Raw genomic sequence first — 13,095 nt, forward strand, 5'->3', positions numbered from 1 at the left:
CCGAGGATAGACATATGGTGGAAAGATCTACAGAAATGGACAGAGGCAGAGACTAGAGTATGGCAGGAAGCAAGCAATGTTGGGGGGGAAGAAGAGGCAGAAACCTTGATAGCTTGGAAACAACAAATAGCGTAACTATTTGGGCCCATGCATGACGGAGCAAGTGATCAGGATCCAACTGAAAATATTGATAAGGAATCCCTACCGCAAGACGATGAAACTGAACACAAAGGAGAGTAGGCTCGGGGGGAGTGGAAGGAGGGGTGAAACAGTGGATAACGATAAATTGTTGTATACTTAGGAATTATTATATACACTGTAAATTCGGTTTCTGTTGTTTGTTGTAATAAATTAATAAAATTGATTTAAAAAAAAAAAACATGTTTTATTGCTCTGCCTGTATATTCTGGAGGGAAATGTTAGGTAGAGGTGCTGAAAGGACTTTTCTTTGTAGCCTAAGAGCCTGATTCACAGAAGTACTTTATAAAGGCGCAATCTCATTGGAAAACGCGCTGTGAATGAGGCCCTAAGACTTGTAGCTCTGAATTTAAAATAAAAAAAGCAAAACTACTAGTCACAGAATACCAACAAGTGGCCATTAGCCTGAGAGTTAAGCACTTATTTGTACCTTAGCAAAAACAACAATGTATGCTGCTACTTGTACCTTTCCATTCAGGATGGAGAAAAGAAAGCCCCTATCATACTCCTTTTGCTCAACTTATTTCTACATTGTTTTATATTTTACAGCAGAATGCTGTTTTAGTTCTTGGAAGCCCAACATTTACACACATCTTTACCAGCTGGTAAGAAATCTGGTCAAGTGCCTGAATTACAGACTGAGCTCAAATTCCCAGGTGCACACACTTAATTGCCAAAGTGTGTGCTCCTGGGAAAATCATTGAATCTCTCTCTCTTTAATGTCTGTGACAAAAATGTCAATCCCTAAATATGATTTGGGAAAGTGTATACTATTGGAAAAAGCCTCACTCATGGTGCACCAGACTATAACGTAGCACTGACAAAGCCAAATGTTATAGTCTGTGGATAGTGAAAATGCTTTCTTTGTTGCAACATATTTACCAGATGACAATATACTTTAAAAAAGAAAATCTGTTTATTGTTTTCAGAAACAACCAACAATAAAAGAAAACAGCAGCCCAGCAGTTCACCTTTACTCTAAGGACAATGCCACACCAATACCCCCACTTATACATATAGGTATAACCCTGTAACACCCTTCGGATTTGCCCAACATCACACCCATGCAATAATCACAGCTGCATGATCGATTTAGCTAAACACCAGCTGTTACAACATTTATCTCTTCTATAGCTTCCCCAACTCTCCAAGTACCCCAATGCCTCAGGATATAGCATCCTCTGAACCCAAACCAGTTTCTTGTGCCTGCAAGATCAGATATTGTTTATACGGTTCCAGAATATCTCTTGGTCTGGCACTCTGGTGCATCATGGCCCTATACTCCATCTCTGTTTCATTGCTGTAGAGAATGTCCTTCTTCCAGTGCTCAGTTGTAAGCAGCTTTTTCCTACCTCATATCATTGCCACTCTCCTCTTCGCTAACAACAACAGTCCCGTCAGTCTCCTTACATGACTAGCAATCTGTCTTGTGTATTCTAGCAAGGCCACCATTGGCGTGGGATCCACCCGTTCCCCAATAATGACACTAATTAAAGCAAATACATTCTCCCAAAAGTGCAACAGGGCTAAAGCTCCATGCCACGTGCAAAAAGTCAGCAGGAGAAGCTGCACATCTAACACACTCATCCACTGTATCCGGAATTAATTTGTGTAGAGTCGTGGGTGTATAATAAAACTGATGGAGATATTTAAAATATATCAGCTTAAACCAACCATGTATAACTATTTTCCTGGTCTGAGCGCAGCAGTATCGCCACTCAAGATGGCGCAACCCAGAGTTTTTTCCCATTTTCCTGGAGATTACTGCCCCCTTACCCCTGTTGTTCACTATTTTGCCCTAGAGGCTGGATACAAGTTTAGCCAACCCCCCCGTAACAGCGAGTCCCGCGCCTAACTTCCCGTAGCCACTGGGACATTACAAGTCCTGGCATCCCGGGAAGTCAGCCGCCGGATTATGTAAGTCCCCATTCCCATGGAGTCCAATAGGACTCTATGGGAGTGGGGGGACAGAAGCGCCAGCACCGTTGGTTCTGTGACGAATCTGCCTACCGGGGTGCTGTTCCTGCCAGGGTCAGACGTGTCGGGTGCAGCAGCCTGGTAGGCAGACTCGTAGTGTGGCGGTCTGGAAACAAGGGTGCTGGTGAGTTTACCGGCACCCTTGTTTCCGGATCGCCATACTTGTAATGAGGCCCCGTGTCCTGAAATAGCATTCCAAAATCCCAACAATCCAAGAAGAAAGCCATCCGATATTGTGAAAACAATCCAAGTTAAAAAAAGCAATCTGAAAAAAAATCAGCAATCCAAACACGGTGTCCCGAAAACATATTGCTAAAAACCAAAGAGTTGTGAAAAAAGCCATCCAAAACCGTTACAAATCCAAGTTCCCCCAAAAAAATCCAAGGCCTTGATGAACGCGGGAACGTCTGTCAGATAGAAGCTTAACCTCCCCAACCTCCTCCTCACCTGGTCCTTCTGATGAAATGTCCTTGGTGTTTGTTGTCGTTTTCTTATGGGACCTCCGGGTGTCTAGCATTTGCCTTTCCTTGGATTGTCTATTCTTCTTATTGCGTAAGTAGGGTCTGGCTTCCTCAGAGGCCACCTTAACAGGGAGTGGTACCTGCCTTAGGGGAATCCCGAAGAGCAAAACCCCAAAAACCAGGGAAAAAGCCGGTTGGCAACAAAAAACCCTGGTGGTCCTAAAGATCTTTAGTTGGAAGATGTCCTGATCTTTGTATGCAGGATTGGAGGACTCTTGAAGGTATCAAATTCACAGTCAGTATAGACTCAAAACAGGAAGAGGAGCAGTAGACCTAGGATGATGCTTCTCTGTGGAGGCGGTCTTTATGAAGAAAGACTGAAGATATGAGGCTGCAGGATGGTTCACCTTGGTCTTGAGATAGAGTAATACTGAAGCGCAATAGGGAGTATGAATGCACAGAAAGGAAGAGGAAGAACAGCTAGATAGTGAGATAAACTGAGGCAGAGCAGAAGGAATAATCTGTGAAGACTTGCGGAAAACACGTGAAGAAGCTCAGATAATTAGTGCTATGCAGGCAAGGAAAGAAAAGTATAGTAGAAAGAATCACGATAGAACCACGAAGTATAGCCCAGTACTGCAGCTCGAGGCGGCTACGTAAGTAAAACCAAAGTAAGAAAACATTAGAATGAATCGCGGTAGAGCCTGCGAGGCACAGCCCAGTTCTGCAGCGTGAGATGGGCTAAGTATGAAAAACAACAGTAGGAGAATGAGATAGAATCGCGGAAGCCCGTGAAGCAAAGTACCGTCCCTCCGAGTGAGACGGCTAAAATGACTCGGCAGAGAGGGGCCGACAGACAAGGAAGAAAGGTAAACAAACGAACTGGTAAGAAGACCAGAGGGGAATGATAGTAAACAAAAGGTCGGAACAGCTAGAAGCCAGAGAAGAGATTGACAGAACGAGAAACAGGCAGAAGGTGTCATGATCTCTGCTTCCAAAAGATCAGGACTTGCCCGACTCCCTTGGAAGCAGACCCATAACCCCGGTTCCGAGTGCCAGCCAGTCCCAATTGGGACCTTTTGGACCCTGTCCTGGCGCCAGTGGCACCAGGCTCATAAAGATGCCCAGTCCCAGCGCTGGAAGCGCCGGGCTCATAATGCTTGGGTGGACTTACCTGCAGCAGATCATGCTGCTTACTTACCTGCCAGTTTAACCCCTGATCCTCTTCTGTTTGGGACTACTTTTCCTGTTGGGTGGGGCAGGAGCCACTCCCTAGGTTCAGAACACTGGAACCCTTCTGGAAAGCAGGAACTCTTTTCTTACCTAGGCGTGGCTGTGGAAGGAGACACCTAAGCACTACAGGAGGCTATTTAAACCACACCCGATGGATGAATCTTGCTTTGCGTTATTCTGCATTCTCTGCAGCAGAACGCTCATCGTGTCTTCTGCTTCTGATCCTGGGCCTAAGGGAACAAAGGCTTACCATCCTGGAATCCAGTCTTCAGCAGCACCTGTAAAGACAAAGAAAGAACAGGTTAGCACTACGGTCTTCAGTGGCAGCGCATCTCTTACCTGGTCCATCGGCTGTCACCAACGCCTCGCGCTGCATTCCGGCATCTGAAAGACAAAGGCTTACCTACTCTTCGCATGCTCCGGAGGTCTTCGCGCTGCATTCCGGCATCTGAAAGACAAAAGCTTACCAGCTCTTCGCACGCTCCGGGTGCCTTCGGCGCTGCATCCCGCATCTGAAAGACAAAAGAAGGTGCGTTTAAAGACATTGGGCAACTTTATTACTCACGTGCCATTACTCCTTCCCACGCCGAATCCAGTGGGTATTCCAGCACCCTTCAGCTTCTCTAAAGCTCCGAACTTGTACCTGCAAGATCAAAGGGACAGTTAGTGCGTATCGTGAAGCAGGCTACAGGCGCTTACTTACGTGCTTCCAGGCGCTTCTATTCCTCACGCAGGTTCGATCCTCAACTCTCATCAGCCCACCATCCGCCATCGCCGGAACCCTGCAAAACAAGAGATATCATTACAAAAGACTTTTAAGACATTTGAAGTGCCCAGAACTTACCGTTCGTGCAGTTAACGACGGACAGCAGTCCTCTGAGGTCAAGAGGCCTGCACCCTTATCCAGTGAAGAAACTGGTTACGGCACCCTGCCCCGAGGCAGATGGAGAGCTCGGCGTTCACTTACCTAAGGTGAGGGTGTTAACCTTTGGGGTTCTACAGGAGAAGAGAAAGGAAAGAGGAGTGTCTTGATATGGGCAAAATCTTCCTCGGGGCCAGCCCTTTGAGAGCAAAAATACCCAATTCAGCCCAAAATACAGGTTCTATTGTGCTGAGCAGTGATCTCATGCTAGTGACAAATGACACCCTCAAAGTTTTTAGCATATTTATTCTAAGCAGTGAATTTCATATACATTTGGTATTCAAGTTAGAGAATATTACAAAGCATAAAACAAAGAGCAATGCAAAAAACAAAGAGCAATGCAAAATATAGTGAAACATGGAACTTAGATAAACATAGAGAAATATAGAGAAACATAGAGAAACATAAAGAAACACAGTCTTACGTCCCTTAATCAGCCCTGGGAGACCTGGGTTTTTCATAAGCTAGCTGTAAAACAAGCCCCGCTCATAGAAAAACAAGGCTGGAGGACACCGTGAGAGCCAATTCCGGGCACCTGACTGTACACGAATCAAGTCCACAGGCGATCTCCCCCTGATCCATGTGTGCATGGATATTTTATAATCTCTTGCTGTCAGTCACCATGACGCACAGTTCCAGAACTTTCCCTGTGCAACTGGCTCATGGAAAAAACCCAGCTCTCTCTGAGATGCTCCCTGCTCGCTCCTACCCCCTCCCTTGTTCCCATCTGCGCTGGCTGAGGAATGTCTTATCAGTACCTTCCCAGAGAAAAGGAAGATTAGCTTGGAGCCAGGGCTACCGTTAGTGAGGCTGAATATTCTAAGGGAAGCAGGGATGTATTAACCCCATCTGCAAGCTCTAAAAGGCATGCACTCATAGCTTAGTGTTTATAGCGCTTAAGACTGGCTATCTAAGCGCTATATAGGTGCCATGATGTTCCAAACACTCCAAAAACCTATTAGCTACATAGCTGGGGGCCCTCCCTGCCTGTCTATCAACAATGCTTAATTTGACCTATTTCATACTAGGCCTGCATATTCCTTGTAGCTCACTACTGCATAATGGAAGTGCTACAACAGACTACTGTCAGCATTTTTAGCACATACTTTGAATACACTATTGGCTTTCAGCGGCTAATGCTGTCATCTAAAGCCCTGATTGGCAAGGTTGCAATTTCGTGTATCACTACATTCCACCCCTATTCAACGTTTGTGCGACAAATGCTGACTAATACCTATCAACATAGTATTTAGTGCAGTGATAAAGACCTTGGGGCTTTGCAAGAGGTTTAAGCAAACTATCTTATAGCGGTTAGTTAGCGTGGCATGCAAGGTAAAACACTACCTAAACAAAAATGTACACAAAGTGAACAGTGACATATACCCTTGCCAAAACCTGGCCTACACAAAAATACCTACACAAAGTGAACATGGACATTTACTCTAGCCAAAACCTGGCCTACACAAAAAATACCTACACCAAGTGAACATGGACATTTACTCTAGCCAAAACCTGGCCTACACAAAAATACCTAAATCAATTTTGTATAACTGATTGTCAGTTAAAAAGCAGCATGCAGTTAAAATGTCAAGGCAATCCAGTGTAGTCTAATCTATAATGCACTATTGCATTTATGTATGGTTACCAATTCTAAAACCTGGCAGCCTTTCACCCTAAGGGCCTACCCTCCCCCTGATCCCAGGGCATTCAAGCGTGACTATGGGCTGTGTGACTAGACACTTCCCCCAGGTAGGTGGAACCCAACCAGAAACCATCTAATTTCGTGAACAAGGTGAACCCATGGGCACCAGGTTGTCTAAATAAAAAACAATTCTACTAATTTACATCAAAGCATGGCATGTGTTATTCATGCAATCAAAAAGCAAGCAATTCAATCCATATGTATGCTGGTAACTGTAGCTCTGCGTGCCAGTGTGTGGAGGATGGTTGCCCCCACCCAGTAAAAAGCCAACACCTGCTGATTTAACAATGTTTGCCATACAATGCATTGTGTGTATTTAGCAGTCTTGTTGACCTGCCCTATGGCAGACAAAAATGTCTTCATGTCTAAAATTCTGTCATCTTCAATTGGCTGTCAATACTTGTAGCAGTGCTGGGCATATCAATGGGCCCCACTAGGCCAGAAGTTCTATAGCAGAGCTGGCATCAGAACCCATAGTGGCTAGCTTATTGTGCACAGTTTCTATGTCACAAGCATATAAAGCTCCTGCAATTAATGAATCTAGCTCCCTAGCTACGCGCACTCTAGTGATGGGCCATAGAAATGGACTCCATTTGTAGCAGCTTGGTAGTACTAAGGAAACATTGCCTCATGATAAATCTATGTCTAAGTGTAGCACTGTAATAATGAAGGTGTGCATTACCAGTCTACAATTTAAATGTTGTCTTACTACTGGAAAATCTAACAGGTTCACAGTGTCTACCTTCTGTGACTTGGAGAATACCCTTCTTCAAGTGGGATATCTACCATATACAATATTAACTTTAGCCACAAACACCATACTACTATCCGGCAGTGGCTGTTTCATCACACCATGGAAAAAATTCATTTAGTCAAGTTATAGTTCATAAAATCTTGGCGAGAACACTCGCTGCAGTTCTTGGTCAGAAAAAACATCACATTAGACAAATTAAACAAATGGTATCCATTCAGTGACAAGAGATGCCCGACAATGTGCCAGGCCAGTACACTAGCAATTCCATGTGGATACTCATTTGTAGCGCTTTTCCAAAGAATTATTCCAAATGTCTACAATCAAAAGGTGACTCTTTGCATTAGTGTGCTGGAGACAGCTGTCCCCACAAAAACATGAAACTGGTTGGTTTAACAAAAACCGTGTCACACTCTGTGTCATAAAATCAAACATCAAGTCAGTCATGGTTTCATTTACCTGCCTTAAGCTGGCTGTAAAAGTATCCAGTGTTTCAAAGATTACCATTTCAAATTATAGCTCATACACTTGGCAGCATTACTTCAATTAAGAATATTAACCTACGCACAGGTGACTTTGATGTGCGTACTCATCTTATCTCAAAATAAATTACGCTCCTGCTTGCATAATTCTGCTGCCCCAACAGTTCATAAATCATTCTCCTGCCTACGTGCAATGTAGAATATTTTTTTTTTTCAAAAACAAAACATCTCTGGTTAAAGCCATTCAGTTGGAAGAGTAAAATCATTTGGTTTTTTCAGATTCATCTCAACAGTGCATTTAAAAACCATTTTTCAATGTGTTAGCATTCAATTGCTGTGTCACACAGCTGTATGTGGTGCCTGATGTTACAGTCCACAATTCATTGTCCATAGTCCTTTAAACAAGAAAGGGCAAAACATGTCATTTAAATGTGTAGCATCAAATACTTGATAATTAGCCAAGTCTGCATCGTGCCAGTTCAGCAAAAGTTATTACTCTGTTGGACACTATTCGCAGGTTACAGCATTGAGTGCGGTGCAGGGCACGTTAAAGTTGAAATAGCATGTCGCAGTGGCTCGCTTTCTCTGAGAATGCGTCTGACCCTTCTTTGATCAGTGTTACCCACAAACTGCATATTAATTTCTGATATTATGAAATGTCTTGTCGTGCTTTGCCTAGGCAAAATACAAACAGAAATGTTAGGATGTCATCAAAACTTCAATATCAGCGTTATCCACCCCTTCCCATAATACCACCCCCATCTTCAAAAAGTCTCATCAGGTAACTACACACTTTGTCATTGCTACTGCAATTATTTATCACCTTTCTGCATGTTTCTGGGGGCTTATTTACACTCAACCATACGGGGTGTAACTGCCTAATCACAAACTCATTTGTGCAATGCAATCATAGCTGGTCAATGGTACCTCAGACTGATCTGTGCTTTTACAAAGCCATATAGTAAGTACCCAGGTCGCACAATGCTTTTCTATATCACCAAAGCGATCACCAATGCCAGGCGCCAACTTGCTTCCAGTGTCTCATGATCTTGATTCAGTTTGCCCTGCTGGCATCACTCCATTTTTCAAAGGTAAAGTCTTTCAGTCCAATACCGCTTACAGTTGTACAAGCAGCTTTGTTTATTTATCTTTCTTTTCTTAGCAGTGTCTTTTCAAGCCTCTGGTTTTTTTCACTTGTCATTTTTTCAAAGGGCGTTTGCTGTTTTTTGAACCACTCCTTTGAGTGCGATAGTCTGAGTCCGTTTCTTTTGTTGCTTCAACAAATCATTCATTCTTGCACTAAGCCGTGTGGCTTCTGGATCATGGCTAATGTGCAGTGTTCATGTTGTACTTCAAAGCCCCGCTCTGCATGTTGTCTCTTGCAAAACGGCTAAGCACTTTTTGTCAGTTTTGCTTCCATCTGGAATGCCATAATGTCTTTGTCAGTTACTCCATCCCCTGGCAATGTAGCTTGCAGTTTGCCAGATGTGTATTTTCTCTTCTCAAAGCGCCTAGAGGTTTCTTCTCCAGTGCACAGCGCTTTACTTCAGTTCACATCACATGGAGCATTGGAATGCAGCTTGCACAGCAATAGCGCTTTACTTCACTTCACATCACATCACATGGGAATGCGGTTTGCACAGTAATGTCTGTTGGAATGGGCAGCTGTCTTTTCTTGGCCCATTCACAGATGCATAGGTAAATGTTCAGATGTGATGTGCCCGTCTGCCATCCTGCATGAAGCCTTTGCTCCGTACCACAGTTTACTGGGCAAATTCTTTACTTTTTGAACAGCTCTCTCTTTTTGCTCCCCCTTCCTCAGGAATGCAGGCATGTTTATCTTTCGTGTGCACCTGGCAGCGCCATGAGCACGCAGCTTATCTCTTTTGCCTATAACTCTTATACTGTGGCGGCTTCACTTGTTTCAGACAGTTCATCCCAGATTAACTCTTTCTTGTACTGTTTCTGCTTTTGTTTGCCTTCACGCACCTCGCCCAAGACAGCTTCAAGGCACAAGCTCTGCACACACAGCAAGACTCTTGTTTTCAAAAGCGGCACTTTTCTTGTCATTTTTCTACTCCATGTAATTTTGCAAAATGTCAAAGCGTCTTTTTTTTTCTTGTAATGTGCGATCTTTCAAGAGAACTCACAACCCATTAAATCTTTGTGCTATCTTATCACACACAGATGTTTCATTCTGTTGTACCATTGCCAAACTATAACCACTCAGTTCAGTGCATTTTAAAAAAATAAAAATGCCATATTTAGTGCAGCTCCCTGCACGTTTTTTTTTTTCTGCAAGAACAACCCACACTCTATTGCTTGTGGGCTGTTTAATGTGTCAACAACATTTTTCCCCATGTATCACAGTCAACAGGACACTATTTCCAAATCATACATCACTTATAAGGCAACAGCACAAATCCATGGCATAGCATGGGGACAGTCAAAAATACTCCAGGGGCAATTTAGAAAAATATAAATTGTTTTTCCCCCCAACCATTGCAAACTGATTCTGCAATTTCAAATCAGTACACAAAAATCGAAAATCCAAATAACATTCACTCACTTTCCTTTTAAGTGAGTCTCTCACCCAATATAAGCATGGCACAGCCTAAAATGCAATATAACCATTTTAGTGTGTTTCCTTTAAACAGAATTTGCCACCATTAGCACATGGAATTTTACAGTTGCCAAAAGAAAGAAAAAACTCTTTAGGCTCTCAGCACAGATGTTACTCATTCTCCTAAGCATGGCTCATTCCCCTTCAGGAATGCCAACACTCAAAAGCATACATCAAAAAAGCGAACCTTCGCCTCCGAACATTACAGCCCCCACTCGCTAGCACACTGGGGCTGAGTCAATGGTTAAATCACTATTCACAATTTGCATGTCAAATCCCTGCAATTATTTTTTTTTTTTCCTGCCCTCATGACAGAATAGAGATGAGAGCTCCGTCTCACTATGCATTCCAAATTACAACTTTAAACTTGGGAAACCACATGATAAAATTCTTTTTCTAATTGAGCATACATCTTTCTTAACCATTCATCGGAGTGCTTTAAACAAAGCCATTTCCCGCTCGTTTATTGCCTTGTACTCCCTGGCACCAATCCCATGCAATAAGTCAGTCACGACTGATTTACTGAAGGGAGTCTTAACCACACAAGCTATCGGCCACGGCAAGCCGACACAACATTGCTGCCTTTTGAAGTCTCAGAGCTGCAGTGAGACCATCAAGGAAATGCGACAGCCTGCTCCCCACTCTACACTGTGTTCTCTCACACCATTTGTCATGTCAGCATGGCACTGCTCTTCACAAATCCCACAAAGCTGCCACCAAATGTCTTGATATGGGCAAAATCTTCCTCGGGGCCAGCCCTTTGAGAGCAAAAATACCCAATTCAGCCCAAAATACAGGTTCTATTGTGCTGAGCAGTGATCTCATGCTAGTGACAAATGACACCCTCAAAGTTTTTAGCATATTTATTCTAAGCAGTGAATTTCATATACATTTGGTATTCAAGTTAGAGAATATTACAAAGCATAAAACAAAGAGCAATGCAAAAAACAAAGAGCAATGCAAAATATAGTGAAACATGGAACTTAGATAAACATAGAGAAATATAGAGAAACATAGAGAAACATAAAGAAACACAGTCTTACGTCCCTTAATCAGCCCTGGGAGACCTGGGTTTTTCATAAGCTAGCTGTAAAACAAGCCCCGCTCATAGAAAAACAAGGCTGGAGGACACCGTGAGAGCCAATTCCGGGCACCTGACTGTACACGAATCAAGTCCACAGGCGATCTCCCCCTGATCCATGTGTGCATGGATATTTTATAATCTCTTGCTGTCAGTCACCATGACGCACAGTTCCAGAACTTTCCCTGTGCAACTGGCTCATGGAAAAAACCCAGCTCTCTCTGAGATGCTCCCTGCTCGCTCCTACCCCCTCCCTTGTTCCCATCTGCGCTGGCTGAGGAATGTCTTATCAGTACCTTCCCAGAGAAAAGGAAGATTAGCTTGGAGCCAGGGCTACCGTTAGTGAGGCTGAATATTCTAAGGGAAGCAGGGATGTATTAACCCCATCTGCAAGCTCTAAAAGGCATGCACTCATAGCTTAGTGTTTATAGCGCTTAAGACTGGCTATCTAAGCGCTATATAGGTGCCATGATGTTCCAAACACTCCAAAAACCTATTAGCTACATAGCTGGGGGCCCTCCCTGCCTGTCTATCAACAATGCTTAATTTGACCTATTTCATACTAGGCCTGCATATTCCTTGTAGCTCACTACTGCATAATGGAAGTGCTACAACAGACTACTGTCAGCATTTTTAGCACATACTTTGAATACACTATTGGCTTTCAGCGGCTAATGCTGTCATCTAAAGCCCTGATTGGCAAGGTTGCAATTTCGTGTATCACTACAAGGAGAGAGGCACCAAATAACCCCAGTTCATTAATCCCATATTTTCTATCTGCAGACATCTTACTCTTCGAGTCAGACATACAGTGCACAGAGGTCCAGCCCAAAGAGCCAACCGTGTGTTACACATCACCTTTGAAGATACGGCATTCACCCAGTCAAGACCGGCGCCTCTGCGGGAATCAACTCCCACCCAGGCGCTATGGAAACCTCGGATACCGACCAGCTAGCCCAGTTACTTGGGGAACTAAGAGCAGAAGTGCATGCAGCCCGTCAGGAAACGAATGCTTTAAGAAGGGAACTGATTATTTCCAAGGAGCGAACAGACGATCTCGCTAGACAATTGCTACAGTCACAAGCCGGACAAACTCCGTTACCCGCATCAGGGGCAAATCTTCCTTCAACATCCTCTACGAACCCAGTGCAGATCAACCTACCTGGGAATGTACCTCTGGCTCCGCCCGAACGATTTTCTGGTGACCCAAAGAGGTTTGCAGTATTTATTAATCAGTGCCAGTTGCACTTCTTATGCCGGCCAGCAGCCTTTCCAACTGATCAAGCTAAGGTAGCTTTCGTGCTTTCGTACCTTAGTGGCAATGCGGCAGACTGGTCGATCCCTCTAGTTAATCAAGATGATCCGGTTCTCCATGATTTTCAAGCTTTTCAGCTCAGTATGGAAAAACTGTTTGCAAGACATTCACATGGGCAGGCCTTGGACAATGAGCTCCTTTCATTGCGACAGGGTAATCAAGACCTTTTGGCTTATATTGCGTCTTTCAACAGACTGATAGTGGAAACTCGATGGCCTGAGGACAAAAGGATTACGCTGTTTTATAGAGGTCTACGTGGAGAGCTCAAAGATGTGTTAGCCCAAGTAGTGAATCCCCCGCAAGACTGTTCGGACTATATTGACTTAGTCGTTCAAATTGACCACAGACTG

The sequence above is a fragment of the Ambystoma mexicanum genome, chromosome 8, assembly GCF_040938575.1.
Source record: "Ambystoma mexicanum isolate Mex_15411 chromosome 8, UKY_AmexF1_1, whole genome shotgun sequence".
In the NCBI taxonomy this organism is placed as follows: domain Eukaryota; kingdom Metazoa; phylum Chordata; class Amphibia; order Caudata; family Ambystomatidae; genus Ambystoma; species Ambystoma mexicanum.